This window comes from Pseudophryne corroboree, chromosome 11 (genome assembly GCF_028390025.1).
Source record: "Pseudophryne corroboree isolate aPseCor3 chromosome 11, aPseCor3.hap2, whole genome shotgun sequence".
NCBI lineage: Eukaryota > Metazoa > Chordata > Amphibia > Anura > Myobatrachidae > Pseudophryne > Pseudophryne corroboree.
In genome coordinates, this window is record NC_086454.1 from 316283464 (window position 1) to 316303600 (window position 20137).

Consider the following 20137-nt stretch of genomic DNA (forward strand, 5'->3'; position numbering starts at 1 on the left):
CCGTATTAGTGATTGCTCTGGTTTTGACTTTAGACTGTTTTACTTTTTTTGGTTGTTATTTTGCCATTTTCTGTTCCAAAATAATTTATTAATATACATTTACTTTGCTATGAGACCGTTTAAAAAGCGTATTCAGAAAATCAAGATATAAAGGCGGAATTTTATTAGCCGCCGTAAAGGACTGCGGCGAATTTATCCCTTCACTGGATCTGAAATAAAGCTGCAAGTCTCGGAAACCGCATTTACACACCAGTCTGTTTTCCATTTGTTGTGGAACTACAAGTTCCAGTATAACCTGTCTTTGTAAAATTTCAGCCTCGATTATAGTGGGTTAAATGTATTAGCCCTGCACTACAGTCTCCGCTTCCTCTGTACGTCGTCCTCTGGTATTAGATGCAGATGGAACATTCATTTTATGATTAGTAGAAATGTGATGAGAGCGATTAGATTTCCCCAGGAAGGTCTAATCAATAGCGATATTTTCTCCAAGCAATTTATGTCTTTAAAATCTGAAATTGTCTTGTAAAATAAGAGTCATGTGTTATTCCTCTTAATTCATATAATTTCCATTTCAGATTTACATGGGGTAATGGTCGCTTGCATAATGATAATTGCTACTGTATGTGCATCACTTTGCTCAATATACTATCAGAATATTCTAATAATAATAATCGTATGATGTTTTCTAGGAATCGGACTACATAAACATTTAGGGTTTTCCTGTTGTATTATTGCAGTTATTAATGTAATGTATGTAGTGTCTGTATATTACTTAGAGAGCTATACAATTCCTAACAAACACCGTAATAAAACAAACCTCAGTACTAACATGAACAGAAGGCCCTGCCTGCAAGCTTACCTTCCTTCTTATATCTCATTTATGGGGGGGGGGGGGGGGGGGGAAGAGTGGTGAGGGTGGGAGGGGGTTGGATTGCACACCTTCTATTCAGTTTGCTATACGAGCAGGGCCGGTTTGAGCCCTCTCTGCGCCCCGGGCAGGAAATGGGGGCGTGGCTTAATACAGGGGGCGTGGTCAGTTACGCCCCCTGTACAGTAGTAGCGCCGCTTAAATGCTGAGCGGTGCGCAATGACGTCATCGCGCACCGCACAGCAAAAGGTCCTCTCCACGAAGGGAAACTATACGCGTAGCGTCTAGTTCCCTTCACAGGGGGACACAGCCGGGGGACACAGCTGGCAGCGGAGGGCACAGCAGTAGCGGATCTTGCCATGGTGCGGCGCCCTCCGTATGGCGCCAGCACCCTCCGGAAGGCAGCGACCCCGGGCAAAAGTCCTGCTTGCCCGTGGCAAGATCCGCTACTGTATACGAGGGTATGCGCCATAAGACTGAGATCTGAGCCAACCAGATTGCATCAGTAGGGCTGTATGATGCAGTCACACTGCTGGATTGGGTATGGGTCGTTGGGTAGACACAACTTAGGTCGATCATGGAAGGTCGACATGCATTAGGTCGACAGGGACAATAGGTCGACAGGGTCATTAGGTCGACAGGTCAAAATGTCGACATGGTTTTTTGTTGTTTTTTTTTAACCTTTTTTTGGTGTTGTTTTCTTTGTAAAGTGATGAGGAACCCCAATTAGTGCACCGTGTCAGGTTACCGTTCCAATCGTAGTCCACGTGGATTGTTAAGTATAAAAAGATCCAAAAAATGGGGAAAAAGGTGAAAAACTAATGTCGACCTTTTGACCTGTCGACCTAGTACATGTCGAGCTAATGCCTGTCGACCTAAGCTGCGTCGACCTGACGACCGTATCCCGCTGGATTTGAGGGCCAGTAGCTGGCACATACAGTAGGAAGAGAATAGGTGATGAGGTAGATTATATTTTGGGAGATTATAAAGGTGGATCTGGATTTTTAATAACCATAGAGGTGAGTTTTCAGGGAACACTTGAGGCTAAGGAAAGAGTTGTACAAAGGACGGAACCCCACAGATGGCTGCAGCCTGAGAAAAGTCCTGTTATGGGGAATGGGAGCAGGTAGTGAGAGAGGATGTGGGAAACAAAGGATGACACCTAGGCAGTTTGAGGGGCAGCAGAAACATGTCAGGTAAGTAGTTTCTGTTGGCAGGCAAAAATAATATATATATATTTTTAACCTTTTTTTGAATTTAGCAAAAGGCTAACACCGGAGAAATGTCTCCTGTGCTCTCCTGTTTGCATTGCCTATCACCGTACCCACAGGTCTCATGCTTTGCTCTTCATCACCGGATAACGCCACAACACTCCCAAATTGAGTTGCAGCTCTGATAAAATCATTATGGATGTGATAAGCAGCAGTGCAAATTGCTAGTTAGTGACAATTATTGATAAATATACCCCATGATCTCTGAGCAGTCTCTACGGTAACAGGGAGGATCAATGCTAAACAGTTCAACGAGGAGGAGATTGCTGGGGGCATTCAGGAAGAAACTGGGATAGTTCTTTAAATTGAATGTTTTAAACAAAATTTCTATATGTGACTACTGTTCACGCAAGGCTGTTTCAGCAGGGTGTCGCGCCATGCCCGATTTTAAAGTTGCAAAATGCTCCATGCCCTGATCGTGGTGCCCTAGTAAAGCAGCCTGCCTGGTGCCATCGCCACCCACGAGCCGCAGTGTCGCATGGGTGGGAAAAGTTACGGTGTAGCGATTACTGCCGGTTAATTGAGCGGAGAGCTTGGGGGAAGCCCAGCACCTCCGTAAGTGCTGGGTATGCCTCCAAGAGTGAAGCCATTGGGGCCAGGGCCCCCGACTGTCCATGCCCTCTTTTCAAACACGCGCAGCTTTTCCACAGGTCCACTCTTTTTAACTGCTTGATGCATCAACTTCTGAGACGCCTCGGAATCCACATCACCTAGTCCAAATGTTTCCCATAATGTAATTAGAAATAGAATAAAAACCTTCCAGCCAAATATTGATCGTACAGCCAGCAATTGTTTTCCAGTATAGTCACAAGACCCAAAACTGTACCCGTCACCACTGCGGTCGCGGATATTTTGTGGGCTGATCAGATATTCAGGAGAATAGCAACTGACGTCACTGAGGTACCTTTTGGACTCGTATTCCCGTGGTACAGGTTCCTAGTAGAATGGGGGTCATTCCGAGTTGACCGTAGCTGTGCTAAATTTAGCACAGCTACGATCATCTTCCCTGACATGCGGGGGGACGCCCAGCACAGGGCTAGCCCGCCCCGCATGTCTGTCCCCCACCCCGCGCACAAGTACAAAAGCGGCGATACTTTTGTACTTGTGGAGTAACTCCCGGCCTGCGGCTGGCTGGGAGTTGATCGTCGCTGCCCCTGGTTGCAGCGGCTGTGTGTGACGTTACGCAGCCGCTGCAGCCCGCCCCCCCACACGGCCCTGCCACGCCTGCCTTGGCCAGACCGCGCCCCCATAACGGCGGCCAAACGCCGCCGTGCCGGCCCCTCCCGCCCAGCGACCGCCTCTGCCTGTCAGTCAGGCAGAGGCGATCACTAGGGAACGACGGACTTCGGCCGTCCGGCAGTGCGGCGGCGGCGCATGCACAGTTCTGACCCGATCGCTGCGCTGCGATAAACTGCAGCGAGTGATCGGGTCGGAATGACCCCCAATGTTAGATGGTGTTCTTGTTACCATTGGTGCACAGAATCGCAGCTCCCCCATACAAGTGATGAGTAAGGGTGAGAGTGACGAGTATCGGAGATACCGTGCAGCTCTGCAATGTTGGGAGGTTTGTCGCAGGATTACCACAGTAAAAAATGTTGTGAACAAAAATAATTTTATCTAGAGAAATCGTGACAATTTTTCCATCCTAATTGATAACACGGATGTATGAATGATAGACCATTTGATGGCAGCATGCCTTTGATCATTGGATAACAGGGTTAGAATGACTAAATTGAAGATCTGCTCTCTGCTCTTACAGGTGGGAAAGGCATTAGCTGCATCTTCCTCCTAGTGCTGGACATCTGAGTTTGGTTTATAGTCCTTTGGATGTAAATTGGAGAGAGAAGTCCTTGTCATTCCATTGGAAGCGGAAGTCTCCAAGCTGCAATATCCTATTCTACTTTTACTGCAGGTCATGGCCTCTGAGCAGCATCTGTCTGTCAGCCGCTGGGCCGCACGTGATCAGCCGCCATTCTAGTGCAGCCTTTCTGCGAGCTGGAAATACACCGTGCTGACATCATTTTTTATTTGGTGTCAATATGTTTACAGCATGAGTGTGAGCTTGCTGTATTTCAGACTGACCTCTGCGAGCTTCTGCTTTTGGTATCCTGCCTGCAGTGCACTGATAGCAGTACTGCTAAGCTACATAAGTACAGGAACTTACAGTTTAATTTTTACTTGTGCCTTTTAAACAATGGTTATGTATTTTTTCTGCAGCAACAAATGCATTGCTATGTCCCTCTGGTTTGTTCTGCATTATTCCCTCATGCCTTTATGACGGGTGGTATTCAGTATGCCGGCTGTTGGGAACCCGGCGCTCAGTATACCGGCGCCGGTATCCCGACACCAGGCATACCGACAACTATTCTCCCTCTTGGGGGTACACGAACCCCCTAGAGGGAGAATAAATAGCGTGTAGCGCGCCACTGTGCCCGCAGCATGGGGCTCATTTGCACTCGCCCAGCTGCCGGCATGCTGGCGGTTTCGGGATCCCGGCCGCCGTCATAACATACTACACCCTTTATGGCAACCAAATATAGTGGGGCAGATGTATTAAGCCTGGAGAAGTGATAAACCAGTGATAAGTGCAAGGTGATAACGCACCAGCCAATCAGCTCCGATATGTAAATTGCCAGCTAGGAGCCGACTGGCTGGTGCGTTATTACCTTGCATTCATACATAGAAACATAGAATTTGACGGCAGATAAGAACCACTTGGCCCATCTAGTCTGCCCCTTTTTTTTTATCCTTTAGGTAATCTCAACCCTTTTTGAACCTTAATTCTTTGTAAGGATATTCATATGCCTATCCCAAGCATGTTTAAATTGCTCTACAGTCTTAGCCTCTACCACCTCTGATGGGAGACTATTCCACTTATCCACTACCCTTTCTGTGAAGTAATTTTTCCTTAAATTTCCCCTGAACCTCCCCCCCTCCAGTTTCAGTGTATGTCCTCGAGTTCTAATATTTCTCTTCCTTTGAAGAATGTTTCCCTCCTGAACTTTGTTAAGACCTTTGATATATTTGAAAGTTTCTATCATGTCCCCCCTTTCCCTTCTCTCCTCCAAACTATACATGTTAAGATCTTTTAGCCTTTCCGAGTACGTTTTGTGATGTAGGCCATGCACCATTTTAGTTGCCCTTCTTTGTACACTCTCTAATGTATTTATATCCTTCTGGAGATATGGTCTCCAGAACTGGACACAGTATTCCAGATGGGGCCGCACCAATGACCTATACAGTGGCATTATCACTTCTTTTTTCCTACTACTGATTCCTCTCCTTATGCAACCAAGCATCTGACTTGCCTTTCTCATTGCTTTGTTGCATTGCTTTCCTGCCTTCAAGTCACTTGAAATAGTGACTCCTAAATCCCTTTCCTCCTCAGTAGTTTCCATTATAGTACCCTTGATACTATATTTAGCCTTTGGGTTTTTGAGACCCAAGTGCATGATTTTGCATTTTTTAGCATTAAACTGTAGTTGCCACGTTCTTGACCATTTCTCAAGCCTACCTAGGTCATCAATCATTTGTTTTACCCCTCCCGGTGTGTCTACCCTGTTGCATATCTTTGTATCATCTGCAAAAAGGCATACCTTCCCTTCAATACCATCTGCAATGTCACCAACAAAGATATTAAAGAGAACTGGACCAAGTACAGATCCCTGGGGTACTCCACTGGTAACATTTCCCTCCATAGAGTGCACTCCATTAACTACAACTGTCTGTTTCCTATCCTGCAACCAGGTTCTTATCCATTTAACTGTTTTATAATCCACCCCCACGCTTTCAAGTTTATTTAGCAGTCTGCGATGTGGGACAGTGTCAAATGCCTTACTAAAGTCTAGATATGCTACATCTACAGCTCCCCCTTGATCTATTATTTTTGTCACAGAGTCAAAAAAGTCAATAAGATTTGTTTGGCATGATCTACCACCAGTAAATCCATGCTGTTTTGGATCCTGTAAGTGGTTTGATTTAAGATATTCCACAACTCTTTCTTTTAATAGTTTTTCCATTACTTTCCCCACTACTGATGTAAGGCTTACTGGTCTGTAGTTACTTGCTTCTTCCTTGCTTCCACTTTTGTGCAGTGGAACTACATTTGCTCTTTTCCAGTCCTCTGGAATAGCACCTGTATTTAGTGACTGGTTAAATAATTCTGTTAACGGTGTAACCAGCACATCTTTTAGCTCTTTGAGTATCCTTGGGTGTATCCCATCTGGTCCCATTGATTTATCCACTTTTAGTTGTGAAAGTTCTGTTAGTACCTTCTCCTCTGTAAATGTACTTTCAACTACCTTATTTTTATGAATGTCCTTGCAACTTAACTGTGGCCCCATCCCTTCTTCTGTAGTAAATACTGAGCAAAAATAATTATTTTGGTGATCTGCTATTGCCTTGTCACCCTCCACCAAATGCTCACTCTCTGTCTTAAGTCTTATTATTCCTCCATTTGATTTTCTCCTTTCACTTATATACTTAAAAAAAGTTTTGCCCCCTTTATCTACTGACTGGTCCATTTTTTCCTCAGCTTCTGCCTTTGCACGTCTGATCACTTTCTTAGCATCCTTCCGTCTGTCAAGATACACCTCTGTCATTATTATTTTGAGTCTGTTTGTATTTCCTAAAAGTCATCTTTTTTGCTTTCACACTAGTTGATACTTCTTTTGTGAACCACACTGGCTTCCTTTTCCTGGTGCTTTTCCTAACCCTTTTGATACAAAGATCAGTTGCACTTAGTATTTCACTTTTCAGTTTTTCCCACCTCTTCTGCACTCCTTCCAAGTTCCACCAGTCCGCCAATGAATCACTTAAACATCTCCCCATTTTTGCAAAATCAGCATTTCTAAAATCCAACACCTTTGTTTTTGTGTGACAGGAGTTGGATCCTGTCTTTATACTAAACCATATTGCTTGATGATCACTGGATCCCAGGTGCTCACCCACATATATGTCGGATATCCTATCACCATTTGTAAGAATTAAATCTAATATTGAATCTTTGCGAGTGGGCTCCATCACCAATTTCTTGAGAGATGCTCCCTGTAAGTTATGTAGAAATTTGCCACTTGTAGCTGAACTTGCAAAAGACCCCTCCCAATTTACATCAGGTAAATTAAAGTCTCCCATGATTATGACTTCTCCCTTTAAAGCCATTTTAGTGATGTCCAACAATAGGTTCCTGTCCAAATCCTGCCCCTGGCCTGGTGGTCTATAGATCACTCCAATGCGAATAACATCCTTCTCCCCGGTTTCTATGGTGAACCAAAGGGCCTCAGTTTTGTCTTCAATATTTTGTATTAAAGTAGCATTTATGCTTTTTTTTCACATACATTGCTACCCCTCCTCCTATTCTTCCTATTCTATCCTTCCTAAATAAATTGTATCCTGGTATAGCTATGTCCCAGTCATGATCACTGATTTATCACTTTTCCAGGCTTAATACATCTGCCCCAGAGTTTTGTGTGTTGGCCTCGGATGGGACCTCTGCTCAGGTCACTGTGCCTGAATGATAAAGCAGCACTTTTATAACGGTTCTAGGTGTCCTTCCTCTTATAGCTATGTATGAAATTGTTGTATATTATATACAAATGTAGAATAAGAACCACTTGACCAATCTAGTCTGTCAATGTACACACACACTTACACACTAAGGTTCATCTTTGTCGGAAGCCAATTAACCTACCAGTATATTTTTGGAGTGTGGGAGGAATCCCACACAGGCACAGGGAGAATATACAAACTCCACACAGTTAGGGCCGTGGCGGGAATTGAACCCATGGCCTCATTAATGCTAACCATTACACCATATATTGATCAGATATTAATTTGAGAGTGAAGTGTGCTAAAATGAGTGCAAAACTGATATATGGAGTATAAAGTACATTACATTACTACTTAGTTTACCAGGTGGTTATGGTACAGGAATAGAATTATCTTCTCATAAACCGCAACTGTTGCACAGATCTGTTGTTGCTGAAGTACTTTATCCCATTCTCCCAGCTACTTCCCTATAAACTGTTCTATACAACTTAAGAAGCTTCCTACATATTGTGATCTATTGTACCCTGAGCTGGTGCTACCACTGTGCAAATGAAGTTTAAGAGACTGAAGTAGTTGGATAATGGTGGTATTAAATTAGGTCCGTTGTTTTCTCCTAGGCAAAAAAATCTTTACATTTCTCAATTTTTAGATTGAATGGGGATTCGCCCTATTCAATAGCAGGGCTGCTTTTTTGCATAGGCAAAAAATTCAGCAGGAGCAGAAACATGTGGATAGGTAAATCCGCATGTTTTCTCACCTGCGCTGGTGAAAACGTAGGCTGTTTTCGCCGATTTTGAGGCATTTTTCGCCAATGCCTTTTCACTGGGAAAAAAAAAAAGGTGAAAAGGCATGGGTGAAATGCCTTAAAAATGGGTGAAAACGGGCCTCAACTGAATAGGCAGGGGGGCGAATACAATATCTCTGAGATTACCGGACCTAATTGAATACCCCCCAATATCACTTATTCAATTTTATCACTTTTCAATTTCGCCCACATGCTGAACGCTGTCTGGAAATTTAGATTCAGCACAACCCTCATTGGTTGTATCACTAAAGACCTTATACAGAGATGGATGCAGATCTCATCCATCCCCTCATATACTGGCGGCCGCCCAGCACAGGGCAAGGCCGCCCAGCATATGTGATGGGCCACCTCCAGATGCTTCTGCAACTACATTGTGGCCGCATCGATTTTTTTCTAATCGGAGCGGCATGCAGCTGCCCCACGAAAACGCTCCCAGCCCTCCCCCATTCGGCTGTCACTCCCACACCCCCCAACGCCACATCACCGTCCCACGAACACCCGCTGTTGGCAATAACACTACGGCCGCATCCTTCTGGGTTGCGGCCGCAATGTGCAAGGTCACGCATATGCACTGCAGCCAGTATGCATGTGCAGACCACCCGAATGCAGCCGCTGTATACAGACGCGTGGCTGCGTTGGGGTCTGAATGACCCCCTAAATGTTCAGTATCCTATTCACTTTTAGTCACAATGTTGGGTAATACAGTACTGACCTCTGTACATTTGATGGCATGACTTAAAATGCTACAAAATATCTGAATATTTAATGACAAATGTCCTGTTTGGTTTCCTTTCCTTGTGTTTTCAGTTAGTGAATCTGCGGGACTCACTGAAGCTGTGAGCCAGAGGAGCACAATTATTCTAATATGACCGTCTTTATACAGAGGCCTCCTACGTTAGTTACACCAGGATTTAGAGCTTTGGTTGGCATTGAATATTTTTTTCCCTATTACAGTATTTGTCAGTGACACTTTGAAAAATAAAAAATGATTTAGAAGGCAAGAGATCTGCAGCTCTCCATATGTATATGTGCCCGAAGCTGAACTTCCAGCAGACATAGCAGCCACTCTTCTTAGGGACACATGTAAATGTGGGCTGCGCGGCTGCCAGATGCTTCCGGGAAACTGCATAATGTACAGTGTTGGCTCCTGCTCTGAATACCAACATAAACCCTTACCCATCTAAAGGCTAAATTTATTGCACACCAACACATTAATGCAAAAAGTCATATATAAAATCATGATAGAGGTCCACTAAATGAATACATATTACTTTTTAAATATGTACATGAGTTTTGAAGCTGGCATCATTTACCAGTGTGCCGGACGTGGCTTAAAAAGGGCATTTGTGGTTGTTAGAAATTTGTGTGTGCACCTTTTATGTCCCGTACCAAACAGTCTTAGGTTGTAGATGCACAATTATGTATAATCGCAAACTACACTTCTTTATTAAATCATCATATTACCTAGGGCCTGACTGCATTTTTGATCTTCCAAGCTGTATAAAAAAATCAGCTTGGGGAGATAAGTTGCAAAGCAGATGCGCTTCATTAGTGTATTGAATATTTTGCTTACATTGCTGATCAGTGCAGACAAATACAAAGAAGTAGTGCACCAGCCTCTCCTTGTTGTTCTCCGCTAATATCAATTTCGCCAATAACAAGTCATGAAAATTTTGAGAAAATTAGCATCTTTTTTCCAGTCCACCCAACCACAATCAATCTCCCCAGCCACGCCAGTCTGTTGTATGCCAAAATGCAGGTGCAAGGAAACAGCAAGAACACTGGAACCTTTGCGAACCAATTTCCAAGGCAGCCTTCTCTGAACACGCCAAAAATGGGTGTGGCCAAATGCGTGGTACACATATGGGGGGAGGGGCAAATACACATATGACCCCAATAGTGCCAGATACACGTTGCCCCACAGTGCCAGATATACATTGCCCCACAGTGCCAGATACACATTGCCTCACTGTGCCAGATACACAAATGCCCCCAGAGTGCCAGATATACATTGCCTCACAGTGCCAGATACACATTGCCCCACAATGCCAGATACACAAATGCCCCCTGAGTGCCAGATATACATTGCCTCACAGTGCCAGATACACAAATGCCCCCACTGTGTCAGATATACATTTCCCCCAATGCCAGATACACAAATGCCCCCACTGTGTCAGATTTACATTGCCCCCAGTGCCAGATATGCCCCCAGTGCCAGATACACAAATGCCCCCAGTGCCAGATACGCATGTCCCCCCAGTGCCAGATATGCCCCCAGTGCCAGATATGCCCCCAGTGCCAGATACAGAAATTCCCCCAGTGCCAGATACACATGTCCCCCCAGTGCCAGATATGCCCCCAGTGCCAGATACAGAAATGCCCCCACAGTGCCAGATATGCCTCCAGTGCCAGATAGAGATGCCCCCAGTGCCAGATATGCACCCAGTGCCAGATACAGAAATGCCCCCCAGTGCCAGATACACATGTCCCTGCAGTGCCAGATATGCCCCCAGTGCCAGATACAGAAATGCCCCCACAGTGCCAGATATGCCCCCAGTGCCAGATATGCCCCCAGTGCCAGATACAGAGATGCCCCCAGTGCCAGATACACATGTCCCTGCAGTGCAAGATATGCCCCCAGTGCCAGATACAGAAATGCCCCCACAGTGCCAGATATGCCTCCAGTGCCAGATAGAGATGCCCCCCGTGCCAGATATGCCCCCAGTGCCAGATACAGAAATGCCCCCCAGTGCCAGATACACATGTCCCTGCAGTGCCAGATATGCCCCCAGTGCCAGATACACATGTCCCCCCAGTGCCAGATATGCCCCCAGTGCCAGATACAGAAATGCCCCCAGTGCCAGATACGCATGTCCCCCCAGTGCCAGATATGATCCCAGTGCCAGATATGCCCCCCGTGCCAGATACAGAAATGCCCCCAGTGCCAGATACACATGTCCCTGCAGTGCCAGATATGCCCCCAGTGCCAGATACAGAAATGCCCCCACAGTGCCAGATATGCCCCCAGTGCCAGATATGCCCCCAGTGCCAGATACAGAGATGCCCCCAGTGCCAGATACACATGTCCCTGCAGTGCAAGATATGCCCCCAGTGCCAGATACAGAAATGCCCCCACAGTGCCAGATATGCCTCCAGTGCCAGATAGAGATGCCCCCCGTGCCAGATATGCCCCCAGTGCCAGATACAGAAATGCCCCCCAGTGCCAGATACACATGTCCCTGCAGTGCCAGATATGCCCCCAGTGCCAGATACACATGTCCCCCCAGTGCCAGTTATGCCCCCAGTGCCAGATACAGAAATGCCCCCAGTGCCAGATACGCATGTCCCCCCAGTGCCAGATATGATCCCAGTGCCAGATATGCCCCCAGTGCCAGATACAGAAATGCCCCCAGTGCCAGATACACATGTCCCCCCAGTGCCAGATATGCCCCCAGTGCCAGATACAGAAATCCCCCCCAGTGCCAGATACAGAAATGCCCCCACAGTGCCCACTATATGCGGCGACTATCTGATCGCAGGGCAGCAAAAAACGCAGCCCAGCGATCAAGTCTGAATTACCCCCTATGTCAGTATAGTACAGAGGTTCTCAAACTGTGTGCCGTGGCAGCCTGGCGTGCCTCAGGACACTCGCAAGGGTTCCTTGGATTGGTGGTCCAGGACCGATTTCAAATTATTTATGGTCAATTTAAAAGGCAAAACCAGTGCTGACTGCTGTCAATCCTCAAATAAATGGACAAACAGAAGCAAATCTTGTCCCTCACGACATAACTGACCCTAAGGATGACATACTGTATAGACACAATTTACTTCATTTAATGGGGGGGTCATTCCGGGTTGATCGCTAGCTGCCGTTGTTTGCAGCGCAGTGATCAGGCTAAAAATCGGCATTTCTGCGCATGCGTATGGCCCGCAATGCGCACACGCGTCGTAAGGGTACAAAGTCCGTTGTGGTTGTGCACAGGTTCTAGCGAAGTTTTCAGTCGCACTGACGGCCGCAAGAAGATTGACAGGAAGGGGGCATTTCTGGGTGTCAACTGACCGTTTTCAGGGAGTGTCTGCAAAAACGCAGGAGCCTCTGAAAAAACGGAGGCGTGGCTGGGCGTTCGCTGGGCGGGTGTATGACGTCAAATCCGGACACGAATAGGCTGAAGTGATCGCAAGCGCTGAGTAGGTTCAGAGCTACTCAGACACTGCACAAACTGTTTTTGCAGAGCTCGGCTGCACACGTGTTCGCACTTCTGCTAAGCTAAAATACACTCCCCAGTGGGCGGCGGCATAGCGTTTGCACGGCTGCTAAAACTAGCTAGCGAGCGATCAACTCAGAATGACCCCCAATGTTTCTTTCTAAATTTCTCAATATGACACATTTGACCTACTGTAGGGGTGCCGTGAAGAAGACACTCTAGTCTAGGGCAATGTGATTCAAAAAAGTTTGGGAACGACTGATATAGTATAATAATCCGTTTAATAGCTTTCAAAAAAATTTTTTTACAAAAATGGAACCACTAAAGTTACGTGGGCAGTATAAAGCTGTAACTAATCCATTTTCGTACTTGGCATTTTTATTACGAACTATTTTGCTTTCCAATGTCCTCAATATAACATCATCCTCACTTATCACCTGGTAGTTTCTCTGCACCCTCCTTGTATAAATTGGCAGATTACAGAGGGAACACTTGTTGTGCAGTCTCTGGCTGTTATGAAGTCTGCGTCTGTGGATCCTGAGTGCGCTGTCTTTATAGCTGGGTCTCTGCAGAGAATACTCCGCTGGGTGTTGGAGTCTTATCACAGCCAGCATCTCTGAGTTAAACCATTGCTGTCTTCTGGAAGGAGTAGCCATGATGCATGCTGTAACCATTGAGATGATCTAGTGTGAGCTACGCTCATGGGATCCAGACTACAGACGGGTCTTCAAATCATCAAAACAAGATAAGCTTTTAAAGCACACTGGCTTTGCTTATTGTGCTGCAAATGTTTGTGCCTACCAGGAAACTACTGAGATGGTTGGCAGTGTGAACCGGAGCTGTCTAGAGAGGAGGGGACCCGTGTGCAGACTCCGAGTGTGAGCCCCCTCCTCTTTCTTAGCCGTCATGCCGCTGCTAGCGCTCTGAGCGCTGTAGACTCTGGCACAGTGGCAGAGTCTACAGCGCATGCGCAGGACTCCGAAAAATGGCCGCTGCTACATTTTTTCTCGGAGTCCTGCGCATGCGCTGTAGACTCTGGCACTGGACCAGGGTCTCTAGCGGTCAGTGCGCTAGCAGCGGCGTGACGGCTACGGGTGAGGAGGGGGCCCACACACAGTCAGCGATGGACTCCGGAAAGGTAAGTATAGGAGAAATGGGTGCAGTGTGCGCAGTGTGGGCCCCCCCCCCTGGGACTCAGGGGCCCGTGTGCACCGCACACACTGCACCCATTATAGAAATGCCAATGATCCAGCCTCAATATGCCACACAGCATGAGCCGCTGGGTAACGCACAACTTTGCTAATGTCAGGCATCTGCTTTTTGTGCAACGCATTGTGTCTAGGCTATACGAGGAGACTGTGCTGATTAATGTGATATGACTCTTTTATATTTATTGTGTGTGGCTGAGTCTGTATACGGAGCAGAACAGAACTTGCATTGGGAAAAAAAGATGCAGCTGCTACATTGTAGCACATCATATACAGATTCAGAGACTCACATATACATACAGTATATATATATATATATATATATATATATAATCCAGCAATTTTGACCGGCACTCCATAAAACAGTAACAGATAGTACCTGGGTGCCCCCTCCGAACCTCTAGGGCACAATGTACTACAACACAATTTCCACAGCTACAACTGCATGCTTTCAATGTTTCAGGTACACTTTATTAGCACCTTTCGTCAGGATGATCCTGATGAAAGGTAATGGTGCATGGCCTACATCACAAAACTTACCCGGAAAGGCTAAAAGATCTTAACATGTATAGTTTGGAGGAGAGAAGGGAAAGGGGAGACATGATAGAAACTTTCAAATATATAAAGGGTCTTAACAAAGTTCAGGAGGGAAACATTCTTCAAAGGAAAAGAAGTATTAGAACTCGAGGGCATACATTGAGACTGGAGGGGGGGAGGTTCAGGGGAAATTTAAGGAAAAATTACTTCACAGAAAGGGTAGTGGATAAGTGGAATAGCCTCCCATCAGAGGTGGTAGAGGCTAAGACTGTAGGGCAATTTAAACATGCTTGGGACAGGCATATGAATATCCTTACAAAGAATCAAGGTTAAAAAAGGGTTGAGATTGCCTAAAGGATAAAATAAAAAAGGGGCAGACTAGATGGGCCAAGTGGTTCTTATCTGCCGTCACATTCTATGTTTCTATGTTAAAGGTGCTAATAAAGTGCTCCTGAAACGTTGAAAGCATGCAGTTGTAGCTGTGGAAATTATTTACAAAGCCGAGGAGTGCCTCTCAAAAATTGTGTTGCTATATATATATATATATATATATATATATATATATATATATATACACATACAGTATATAATCTGCACAGTCTCCTCGTGCATCCAAGTTGCATTGTGTTGAGACGAAGATGCGTTTTTGGCAGAAAAGGAGCAAAAATGATGTCATATGCTAGAAGATTCCCAAGCGACCTGGCGTGCCAAGATTGGCAGTTTGGAGTGACTGCAGCAAAGATGTATGAGGACACATCTGTATGTCCAGTTTGGTAATGAGGGGGCCTGATTGGCCGCTTCTCATTCATTGAGTGAGAACTACATCAGACATTGCAGAACAGGGTCTGGTGGGAATGATTAAATGTGATGCAGCATTAGTAGGCGCTATGTAATTATTATTACTAGTTATTTATATAGATTAATAAATCTGTTAATACATAAATCCTTTGCCTATTCCTTCCAGCTGTCCCACTTTTAGAGCTAAAGGATCTCTTTGATGTTGGGGCTGTTCATCTTTGCTGTTAGTATCCCCTATAAATATTGTTAATGATATTAGCGATACGTGGCTGATATAGTATTGCATTGCTCTGGTATGTGCCTGAAAGCGCAGTAAGTCAGGTCGCGAGGATTGATTACTCTGTCCCATACGTGATACTGCTGTGCGCGGCACGGTTCTGTAAAAGGGAAGTCATTCCCTAGTGTTAGTTTAGTAACCATTACACAAACGCAAGCCTTGGAAATCCTATACCTGCATGTTTGGCTTATATAATCCTCTGCTTTGCAAGTGTTGATATGTCTTAACGCAAAAAAATGTGAAACATTTTTAAATGTGAAACAGAAGAGAATGAAACCATAAGAAAAAAAACCTCCACGTGAAATGATGGATGCTGTTATAAAATGCTCTTACTGCACTTGTGTCAGGGCACATTCTGAAACGTCTATACAAAATATTAGGGATGCATTGCCCTCCCTGTGTCATATTAACGTGTTGACATTCCTATATTCCAAATAAGTTACAGCTGTCCCACATCTCCTGCAAAGAAAAAATATATTATATAATATAATGCTATGAAACTTTACTCCAGAAAGTACAGTCCATTCGTCAGGAGAGTTGTAGTGCCAGATAGGACATGTAGTAGTATTGTGGCTCTGGATGAATGGGTAACAGACATTTTAAATCTGCCCTCAGAACGTGCTCAGTACATAGACGGAGGAACCTTGCAGGGCTTGTAGAACACGCAGAATGACAGCAAGTCATATGGGAATATAGGGGGTGATTCAGACTGGAACGCTGCAGCGGCAGCATTTGCAGTCAGGTGTCCGGTGAGGTGTGGGCACGCGCAGAAGCCGCATCTGACTGGTGTGAGTGCCTGTACCTGATTGACAGGCAGGAGCTGTCGCGGGTTGCGATGGTGGGGGGGGGGGGGGGGAGGGGGCGAGGTCTGGTCAACGCTGGCGTGTCCGGACTGTTTGCGAGGCGGGCCGCGGTGGCTACGTGACATCATGTGCAGCCGCTGTGGCCAAAAACATGGCGGGAAGCCACCTGCCTTCGCAGCTAGGTTGCATAGGCATGGAGCTACTCGACAGGTGCAAAAGCATCGCCGCTGGGCGTTGCGTTCGCACAAGTGCGGGGAGGGGGGGTGGAAGTTGGCCTGGCATGTTGTGTCTAACATTGCGTTCCCCCGCATGTTAGAAAATGTGATCGTAGGTGTGCGTTTTTTCGCACATCTACGATCAGCTCTGAATCACCCCCACAGATTGGTGCAGGTACTTGGGGGAGTTGTCCATGGTTGAATGTGCTACAGCAGCTTCTCGTTCCTGTACCAATATGGTAGAAGTCCTACTCTATAGTATTGTCTTTCTAATAAAGCAACTTTGAGCAGGGTAGTGAGCAGAGCTGGCCCTAACCAATATGATGCCCTAGGCAAGATTTTGGAAGGTGCCCCCTAGCACCGCTGCTAGTTCTGCAAGAGATGCCTGGCATGAGTCAGCTGGCAGCTCTGCTAACGTCTGGCGCCATTTGTTTATGAACATGCATCTTATTTGCATTACTATGTGACTAGGATGCACAAGCAACTTCTGCTGATTAAAATGGTATGCAGCATGCCTATATTCTGTGTGCAACTGTGGCTGTATCTGCATACGAAATGCTATATTACAGTGATTTCCAGGAAGACACTGCAACATAGCATTTCATATGCAGATACAGCTGCAGTCACACACAGAATATAGGCATGCTGCATATCATTATAATCAGCAGAAGCTGCTGGTGCCCCTAAGCATACCAAATGCCCTAGGCATTTGCCTAGTTTGCCTATGCCTAAGGCCGGCTCTGGTAGTGAGGTTAGTAAGCACTTGATATGAAAATTATTTGCAGACACACAAGTACTGGTATTGGGTTTAACATTACAGATTCATACAGTATGTTGTGTATACGTTGATAGTAAAATGTTTATACTTATTTAGATTACATTTTAGGAGCATTCAGAAAAGCCCCTGGCCCCACAGATACTTAAGGGGACGATACATAAGCAATCACACATCTCCCCCCCCCCCGATTTTAACTATTCTCCAATCCAAAATATGTGCCCATACTGTACATGGACGATATTTTTACAGTGATTCGCAGATAATTATCTTCCAAAGATCAGAACTGCAAATCATGAAAGTTTAGTAAAATACTAGTAACTGTCTGCAAATCGGCTGATTGTTACCATACACCTCTGACTGGTCGGTGAAATCCAACATGTTGGACAGATTGGTTCACTGATTCCGATCACTTTTTGGTCGAAATCAACAATCAGTGAACCCCATACATTGCCATGTTGTTTTACCCAGTTATCTGTAAAATGTAGAACTGCCCCAGGTGATGTATGGGCTACATAACCTACTAAATGCATGTAAATGGTTACTATCCTTGAGAATGTAAGCTCTCACGAGCAGGGCCCTTTTCCCTCACGTGCTTTTCCTTACTTAAACCATCTTCTACTCCAGACTCTCTTCGACAGCACCAAATTGCGCAGATTTCTGCCACCCTGATACTTCTGTCAGTGCCGTCTGCTGATGCAGCTATGTCTGTACTTGTACTATGTTGTCTTCAACTGTAAGTCACTGTTTTCTTGTTTTGCTTACTTGTTTTTGTACTCTGTAATTGGGCGCTGCGGATCCCTTGTGGCGCCATATACATAAAGGATAATAATACTAGACTATGATGTGCATATTCCAGTCACCACTTAAGCTAAACCTGACCACGCACACTACTACATTGCAGCCAGTTATATTGTGTGGTAATATATAAGATCATTAGGGTGACTATCACAGGATATACATAAACAAGCCTGATGCATGTCCTCCTTCCCACACCAGTGTAACAGGACCCTGGCATCATTATTCTGTGCTGCTCCTAATGTTTTCTTCTTGTAATTGGCTGCTGTACATGCTGGCCTATACCCACCCACACTGGAGTTGTCTGTGCTACAATTCTCTGTGCTGCTGTCAGCAGTCACACTCTCCAATTAGCGGGTGTGGTTCGTTTTATCGACAGTGTCTAGGTCGACAATGTTTAGGTCGACAGTCACTAGGTCGACATGGATGGAAGGTCGACAGGGTTTCTAGGTCGACATGTGCTAGGTCGACAGGTCTAAAGGTCGACATGAGGAATTTTTTTTTTTTTGGTGTCGTTTTCTTCATAGAGTGACCGGGATCCCAAATTAATGCACCGCGTCCCCTCGCATGGCTCGCCATGCTTCGGGCATGGTGCCTTCGCTCCGCTACCGCTTCGCTCGGCACACTTTACCGTTCCAATCGTAGTCCACGTGGATCGTTAAGTATGAAAAAATCCCCCAAAAAAAGTGAAAAACTCATGTCGACCTTTAGACCTGTCGACCTAGCACATGTCGACCTAGAAACCCTGTCGACCTTCCATCCATGTCGACCTATAGTGGTCGACCTAAACATTGTCGACCTAGACACTGTCGATCTTCAGACCGGATCCCCAATTAGCTGCAGGTGGTGTCTATTGCAGTAATGGGAACATGCAGTCATAGGTTACTCTCTGATTAAATTTACTGTTGTAACTTATTACAGAAATTAAGGGTAACGTACATCCCTTTTGAAGACCAGTGGGATGCCCGTGCTGGCCCAGAAGTGTTGCCCTGTCACCATTCCAAGTCGTAGGTCCTCCCCCTCCCCCGATCTCTGTTTCTGACACTAAACAGATGCACCAAAAAAAATAGGATTTTGGTACTTACCGATAAATCCTTTTCTCCTAGTCCGTAGAGGATGCTGGGGACTCCAAAAGCTCCAGAACGGGCGGGAGAGTGCGGACGACTCTGCAGCACCGACTGAGCAAACGCAAGGTCCTCATCAGCCAGGGTATCAAACTTATAGAACTTAGCAAAAGTGTTTGAACCCGACCAAGTAGCTGCTCGGCAAAGCTGTAACGCCGAGACGCCTCGGGCAGCCGCCCAAGATGAGCCCACTTTTCTGGTAGAATGGGCTTTTACTGACTTCGGCACCGGTAGTCCGGCCGAAGAATGAGCCTGCTGAATCGTACTACAAATCCAGCGTGCAATAGTCTGTTTTGAAGCAGGATGACCAATTTTGTTGGAAGCATACAAGACAAAAAGCGCCTCAGTTTTTCTGGCAACAGCTGTCCTAGTGACGTAGATCTTCAACGCTCTTACAACATCCAGAGATTTTAGAATCGCCACAGCTTCCGTAGCCACCGGGACCACAACAGGTTGGTTAATGTGAAATGAAGAAACCACCTTTCGGCAGAAATTGTTGACGAGTCCTCAATTCCGCCCTATCCGAATGAAAAATCAAGTACGGGCTCTTATGAGATAAGGCCGCCAACTCTGACACCCGCCTGGCAGACGCCAGCGCCAACAGCATAACTACCTTCCAAGTGAGAAATATCAATTCAACCTTACGCAAAGGTTCAAACCAGGAAGACATGAGAAACTGTAAGACCACATCAAGCTCCCATGGAGCTACAGGAGGCACAAACGGAGGATTGATATGCATTACTCCTTTCACAAAAGTCTGAACCTCTGGGAGAACCGCTAATTCTTTTTGAAAGAAAATAGACAAAGCCGAAATCTGCACTTTGATGGAACCTAATTTCAGGCCTGCGTCTACTCCCGCCTGTAAAAAGTGGAGAAAGCGCCCCAAGTGAAAATCTTCCGCAGGAG

General features: G+C 45.7%; 1 long non-coding RNA gene across 4 annotated transcripts in view; it reads left to right on the top strand.

Moving 5' to 3' along the window:
- The window catches only part of LOC134969593 (uncharacterized), a 640552-nt gene that overhangs the window by 568327 nt on the left and 52088 nt on the right, over positions 1-20137 (top strand). For 3 of the 4 annotated variants that reach the window (XR_010189504.1, XR_010189503.1, XR_010189502.1), the window contains one exon: positions 3899-6025. The exons of the other annotated variant lie outside the window; for it this stretch is intronic. This is a non-coding gene — a long non-coding RNA (uncharacterized LOC134969593). Of the gene's footprint in view, positions 1-3898; positions 6026-20137 lie in introns of those variants that run through there. 4 annotated transcript variants of the gene reach the window in all.